Source organism: Anabrus simplex, chromosome 1 (assembly GCF_040414725.1).
Source record: "Anabrus simplex isolate iqAnaSimp1 chromosome 1, ASM4041472v1, whole genome shotgun sequence".
Classification (NCBI taxonomy): Eukaryota; Metazoa; Arthropoda; class Insecta; order Orthoptera; family Tettigoniidae; genus Anabrus; species Anabrus simplex.
Window position 1 is genome coordinate 867,327,832 of NC_090265.1, and position 7,901 is coordinate 867,335,732.

Here is a 7,901-nt window from a genome sequence, read left to right on the forward strand (position 1 = left end):
GGAGCATGTGTTGGCGACCACGGGGCCCTTAGCTGAATCATGACATTTCTTCCACTTACTTGTGCCAGGCTCCTTACCTTCATCTGTCTTATTCGACCTCACTTGGTCAACTCGTTCTTTTCCGACCCCGACGCTATTAGGTTTCCGAGGGCTAGGGAGTCTTTCATTTTCACGCCCTTCGTGGCCCTTGTCTTTCTTTGGCCGATACCTTCATTTTTCGAAGTGTCGGATTCCTTCCATTTTTCTGTCTGATTAATGTTATATAGAGGATGGTTGCCTAGTTGTGCTTCCTCTTAAAACAATAATCATCACCACCACATTATTATTACTATTATTATTATTAGTTTGTTTGTTTGTTTGTTTGTTTGTTTGTTTGTTTGTTTGTTTGTTTGTTTGTCTTGTTGTATTTATCAATGAACTGTGGTTGCAGTAAACTTACAATAACAATTTCACAAACTACATTATACTGGTAAAATAGTTCAATGACATTTGTGCTGTTTTTGGAGTAACATATTTTTGCAAAATAATATAACTTCATTCCTGGAGCAGATCAGTGCTAAAATTCAGCAAAACTCAAAATATACACTGCCAGAAGAAAAAAAAAAATTAGTACACCCTCTTAAAGTTTTCCAATTCACTCAAAATTTAGTGTTGAAACCGTGCGTATGGAGTGCATGAAATGATTACACAGATCAATAGCTCAAGTGGTACTGAGGTAGCAGGTTCGATCCATGCTGGAACACCCATATTAGTACGTGGTGTATCCTCCACAGGCGGCAATGCACGCTCTTATTCTGGCATCCTTTCTATCATAGACATGGCGAATACTGTCTTGGGATACATTATTCCACGCCTGTTGGACTCGTTCACATAGTTCTGCAAGAGTTGTGGGTTGACGAGTCCCACGTGTCAGTTGTTGTCCCATCATATCCCTCACGTGCTCGATGAGAGACAAGTCCGGAGATCGTGCTGGCGAAGGAAGTTTCTGCACGTCTTGCAGAGAACGTTGAGTTTCATGCACAATGTGTGGGTGAGCATTATCCTGTTGGAACTACACATCACCTTCCTGTTGCAAGAATGGCAAAAGAACGGGTCTTACAACATTCTGCACGTACCGAGCGCTGGTCAGCGTTCCCTCCACAAACACCAAAGGTGAACAAGAGTTGTAGCTTATTGCACCCCAGACCGTAAGACCTGGGTTGGGGCCAGCGTATCTTGGACAAATGCACTCTACGAGACAGCGCTCGCCAAGTCTACGTCATAAGCACAAAAGACCATCACTTGCGTGTAGGCAGAATCTGCTTTCATCGCTGAAGACCGCGGCCCGCCATTCCATCTTCTAAGTGATCCTCTGACGGCACCAGTTGAACCGTGCATATCGATGCTGTGGCGTAAGTGGAAGACGGGCTAGAGGTGTGCGTGCTCGTAGTCCCACTGCTAGTAACTGGTTGGCAACAGTTCGTCTTGACACTTCTGTGCTTACAAACCCTCTTATCTGTGTTGTGGTAGCTGTACGATCTGCCAGTGCTGCCCTTACAATACGACGATGTTGGGGGACCTCCGTGCTGTGTGGACATCCAGAACCTCGTCTACGGGTGTGAGAATGTTCACGTGACCATTGCAACCTGCATTGTTGCACAACTGATGCAGCACGTCCAACTTGTGTGGCAGTTTCCTAAAGGGCCATCCCGCACCACTCGGAAGGCCGCATTTTGACCCCTGTCAAACTCGCTCAGTTGACTGTAGGAAGCATGAGTGCATCTCCGTGGCATGGAGCCTGTTTGCTTCACACGTTTACATTGCACTGCGCCTTATAGATGTAAACATTCCCTATTAAAGGGTACACACAGATGGTGCTCTGGCAGCTATGTCACTACACCATCTGTTGGCGGACGACGTTGAAACCATTTTCAGTACATTTACTATCCCCCAGGTGGCATCTGCCGTTGTTGGATCAAAATCGATGTCGTCTTTTCAGGTGTACTATTTTTTTTTTTCCGGCAGTGTACATTGTTTATATACGAATGAATAATTTAAGATAGTCTTAGCAGTATTGTATTTACATCAAATTACTTTTTTTTTTTCAATTGATCGAGCAAGTGGCCGTGCTGTTAGCGTTGTGCAGCTGTGAGCTACCATTTGGGAGATAGTGCGTTCGAATTCCACTGTCGGCAGCCTGAAGATGGTTTTCCGTGGTTTCCCATTTTCACACCAGGCAAATGCTGGGGTTGTGCCTTAATTAATAAAAATGGTGGTGGGGAGATTAAAATAAATGTGTCAAAAATAAAGGGATGTAGTCAAATGGAGTCGTGTGCTGCAAGAAATATCATCGACATTCTTTTTGCATGGGGCTGCAATGATACCAAGTGTGTGTTTTTTTTTTTTTTTTTTTTTTTTTTTTTTTTTTTTTTTTAAACATAGACAATGTAAGTGGCCTTCATCACTAATTGAGACAGAGCATGTAACTTTGGAACTTTTTAAATGTTTTTTCCATAGGCCTGATTATTATTATTATTTTAGTTAGTGACATGTAGCATTTCAAATAATTTGTCTGTTACTTTATAAAATAATTGGTTCTTCAAACTCTCATCGTTAAACTAAAGTACACCTTTAAATTTGTTGAAGAGATGCTCGACAGGTGCAATTGAAGGAATGCCTGTACTGTATTTAGTTTTAAGAACATCCCCAGCAGTGATGGATATTGTAGAAGTCCTAGAGAGGTAAGAAAGAACTTCATGTAGCACCGCTGAAGCTACTTGTTATGCTATAGAAGAACTGAAAAGGTTATCTTTTCCGTGTGTGCTTCCATGCAATGTATGTCTATTACTATAATGTAATGATCACTAGAATATAATGATTACTATGATGTAATGATTACAATTCTGCCTTTGGCTATTACGTATATAAAAATTTAATTTCACTGAAAGAAATGCTGGTAATTTCATAATTGACAAGTCCTAAAGAGCTTGAGTGATTACAGTTGTATTTCAAGAAGTAAATTATGAATAAAAATTGCATTTTATATGAAGTAATGATTACAAATAAAAAAAACTCAAAAAGTATTAATTACAAGTAATTCGGTTACTTTTAATCCATTACTTCCCAACTCTGAAAATAATCCCACTGCAGTGATAAGGATCGAGGGACATGAAAGAGAAACAACTATCCAGAAGTGGGTGAGGTTGGGTTGCTGTCTGTTTATATAAAACAGGCAGTAAAGGAAATCTGTGAGAAATGTAGAAAAAGAATTGCAGTTCTACTGGAGGTGTTCAAAAGGTCCAGATTGTCAGATGATGTTATTACCTTATCTGAGAGCAGAGAATTGGGAGAAATTGCTGAATAGTACGAATACATTCTTGAAGACGGGAATAAAAATTGTGGTGGGGAGATTTAAATAAATGTGTCAAAAATAAAGGGATGTAGTCAAATGGAGTCGTGTGCTGCAAGAAATATCAGAATAGAAAATTATCAAAGGAAGTAGATGAATATCGCTAGCTTGTTTGTGTAATAACTAAAGATGGGTGATGTATGGATATAAATTGTAGACTAGACCAAGGCAGGAGGAAAATAAATTGGCTCAACTCAAACATAGATATTGCTACATTACAAAGATAAGCTAGCTTGCTATTTTTTAAATATATAATCATAGCTGAGACCTGTAGTTTTACATGGAATCAAACCCACAGAGACATGACTTTCCGGTTCAAAAATTCCACATGCATTGGTTGGGAGTCGATTCCTGGCTGCCTTAGTGAGGAACTGGTAGTGATGCTTTTCTGCTAACACATGCCACAATAGGATGTGTAAGGTATTTGATAACATGAAATTGTGAACCTGCAGTTATGTGCAAAGTAATTGCTGTACTTCTATCTTTTCAGAGCATCAGCTAACACAAGAGGTGAAAAGGCATGCTGCGATTGTTGTGATACATTCAAAGCACAGCAATATTGAGATTCTGTGGTGTCTGAAAGTCAACAAGGCATTTGTAAACAAAGTTCAGAAGGAGTTGGTAGCCTTCAGCAGAGACGTTGCATGTAGCCAAGCACAAAATGCATTCACGGTCTTTTTACAGTAGGACATCGGTTAATACAGCAAGTGTAGAACATTAATGTTGATGAGAACTCATGAACGTTCAGGGGGGTTATTGCCAGAGATCTCCAGGTGTCCGACGGCACTCTGCCCATTGTGGTACTTTATAACATTCTATAAAAGTCATATGCTATGAGGAAATGGAAGTTCATATCAGTACGTGTGCGCGCACACCTTACCTTACCTAAATAGCGTATGCAATGGAAGGCCATATATGTTCCAGCTGGACTGTGTACCTATGCTGCACAAATCTGTGATGACACTGGACTGGTTGATGGTCACCTAACTTGCCTGTGATTCATGCATGTCAAGCCTTCTGGTCCCACATTGAAGCCATTATTGCGGGTAAAGGCTGTTACTTCAAATAAACCTGTACTTCAACCTTTACTGAATCTGTGTACAAGTTCTGCATCAATATATTTAATTACTTGTCAGATATGATTGTTTTTTGTACTGCCTCTAATTTGTTCTCACGTGCCGTATGCACCCTGTATTTCTGAAGATTTTCGTGGAGTGTGGGATTATAAAGAAGTGGAACATGAAGAATAACTAGTGCTGAAAGAAGTAGAATAGGCACCACTTATGTGTTGTTACAAAATAATTTTAAAAGGAGACAGGTAAATTGGATCACAAATATTGAATCAAATTTGAGAGAGGAAGCTTGTTGGCAAAATGTGCTAGAAGAAGAGAGAGATTGATTGGAAACATCTTCAGACATTCAGGACTTGTTCAGCTGGTTTATAAGAATAAGAATAGTCATAGGACACCAAGATGTGATGAATGTGATAAACAGTTTTTTTAGTAGATTCAATAGTTGCATAAAGATGAAGAGATTAAGCACAGGATAGGGTGGACCAAGCAGGTTGCGTGTGTTGTACAGGTTGTGTACAGTAGCTATAAGTGTGCATTCAGGAAATTGTAGGCTCGAATCTTACCATTGGTAGCCCTGTAGGTAGTTTTCTGTCGATTTCCATTTTAACACAAGCTAAATGCCGGAGCTGTACCATAAGGCAACACCTGATGTTTCTCTATTCCTATTCCATCATTGCCGAAAATATATATAGTTAATGCAGCGTTAAACAAATATTAAAGGAAAGAAAGGAGGACTGTGTGATATGGATGACTGCATCAAACTAGTCTGTCGACTGATGACCAAAACAACAAGACCAACGGCAGGATACTTTGATTTTCCCTGATTATGTATTCTGAGAAGATCAATAACATTCAATGTAAACACCCTGGCAGAAATCAAAATTAGTTTCACTGTGAGGTGGTTACTGACATTTTTTGCAATCACTTCTATGATATGCAGTAATGTCTTGGATACTTCAGGATCTAAGCTTATTTTTCTCTACCAATTGTATCTTGTTACGTTGATATAACCGAATCAAAGAATCACGCGCCTAGGCACCTTGAAGCTAGATGGATGAAACAAGTCTAGAGTATGGTTCATTCAGAAGATTGCTTAGACTATATTGGAAGATTATCATTACTTGGGTGTGTTTTACAGGGGAATGATTTCATTGCTGTCTCAAATTCATCTTTTGTCTCCAGGAAGTACGTCAGAAGTACAGGTCCTTAAAAAATTAATGAACACATAGTGTTGTGTAAGTTCCTCACAGGTGCACTTCTCTCAGAATCAATTGAATGTGTAAATGTAATGATCGTGACGTATCCACTTGGTCTGTATGTACCTGAGAGTTGAATTATATTTTGATAATAAGTATAATTAAGTGTGATAAAATATTAATTGTGGGAAACATACAATACCATGCACTCATTCTTTTATTTCAGCGACTCTACATATGTGTTAGTATTTGAAGTCCTTTAATACCGTTTTAATATACAGTCTCCAGTGCTTATATGAAAGAGAACACACAATAGGACGAATGTAATGGTAAGTCAGTGTAGGAAGAGGTAGCAACAGAAAGAGGATACAGGGACAAACATAAAAACACAACAGGATTATTTCCACATCTTCATACTCTGCTGCCTTTGAATAGATGGGTTCTCCATCAATCACATTTCTTCTATACCCATTTCTTCTCAGCCCCTGACAAGCTCATTTCTGCTTCCCAGCTTCATCAGGAGGGTGGGCATCACCACTCATTGAGGGGCCATCCTGACAGGTCTTCAGCAAAAGCTGGAGAAGTACAGGAAAAGGGAAGAAATGGTAAGACATTTAAATAAAGGTGGTAAAAAAATCAGGAACACAGACAAACACAAACGGAGAAAAGGATTCCAATGGAAAAATGATATTGGAAAGGAACAAGCAAGTGTCAAATCCAGTCATATACAGAGAGATAGGAACAAGGAAAAGAACACATAATAGGTTGAACCAACACCACCTAGATAATAAGGCCTCACAACTGTTCCAGATGTCTACTGTGACATCAGCACCGGGAGGCAAGCTTGAACCTTCTCAGTGTTAAGAAAGTAATGAGTGTAGCCATGTGTCGGTGCAATTATGTAGAAGTGTTTTAATTATTTTAATTGTACCAGTTGCGAATCATTGTGTACAATGGTGCTAAAGTGTTGTGTGCCCAACTGCAAGGGAAATTACGATAATGATAACAAAGTGCATGTGTTTAAGTTCGCGAAAGATGAGGTTATGCAGCAGAGATGGTTACGTGCAATTCCAAGACAAGGTTACCAAGTTACTAATTACTCAGTGGTGAGTAACTGTTACTTTTACATTCTCACATAATCATAATGCACATAGGCCTATTAGGTATTAAACTACACGCAGCAACTGGTGATATATAGGTATGTTTACTCTCGTAAGATATGAGGTTATGTTAGCTTACAATCAAGGGATACATTATTATTATTACTCAAATTAGATTTATTATATACATTAAACTACATGCCTACATATGTAGGTCTATTCACTCTGTAAATGCATGAAGTTGGCTCACAGTGGTATCTTATTTTATAGGTATGCCACAGACATTTCAAAGCCAGTGATGTTTTGTGGGAAGTAACTGCTACTGATTCAAAGACAGGAAAAACTTTAACTGCTCCTCTTCCAAGACCACAACTGTCAGAGAATGCAGTCCCCTGTATCTTTCCCAACTGTCCATCATATTTATCTTCACATTCTGCCAGTTCAAGAGAAGAACCGGACAAAAAGAGAAGTAGAATAGAGAGGGAATCAATAAACAGAGCAATTGAAGATAGTATCAACAGTCATGCCTCATACAGACAGAATTTCAGTCCACAGTCTAACACAACTGAAAAGTAAAATAAACATGTTGATGTTACCTGATGGTTGGTGTACTGTGGTGAAGGAAATGCAAGTAAATTTTCTGTACATGGATACATTAAAGCAACCACATTGCATAGCATATGTAATAATTGAAGAGGACATGACCTCAAAAGTGTATTCTAAAGGGGTTTTATTGCAGTGTAAATTTTCTAATGTAGACAAAATTACCAACACAAATGAAGTACATTCTTTAGTTACAAAATTCCATAGCTACATTACAGGGAATGAGTGTAACAGTGTGCAGAAAGATATAACAAATAAGTTAATTCTAGGCCTAGTGGGTGAATTGATCACTGAGGAAGACCCCATGTTTAATTTAATAAAATCACAGTTAAAACTTTCCTTAGTTCCTAAACACAAAAGGGAGTATGATAATGATTTTCTTGTTATTTGTTCAATCTTCCAACCGATTTCTCCTCATGCTTACAAATTTATGAGACATAGAAGTAATTTAATTTTTCCACATGTTAATACTTTGAACAGAGTATGTTCCAGTCTGAATGGTAGCCCAATATTAGAACAGAACCCTACATATTTTCTGGAA

At 38.7% G+C, this 7,901-nt stretch overlaps 1 protein-coding gene across 1 annotated transcript in view; it reads left to right on the forward strand.

Annotated features, from left to right (window-relative positions):
- The window catches only part of CycK (cyclin K), a 215,275-nt gene extending 209,497 nt beyond the window's left edge, over positions 1–5,778 (forward strand). Inside the window, exon 8 of the transcript XR_010858552.2 lies at positions 3,879–5,778. The gene's annotated coding sequence lies outside the window, so the exon portion shown is untranslated. The remainder of the gene's footprint in view (positions 1–3,878) is intronic.
- Positions 5,779–7,901: the final 2,123 nt, after the last annotated feature.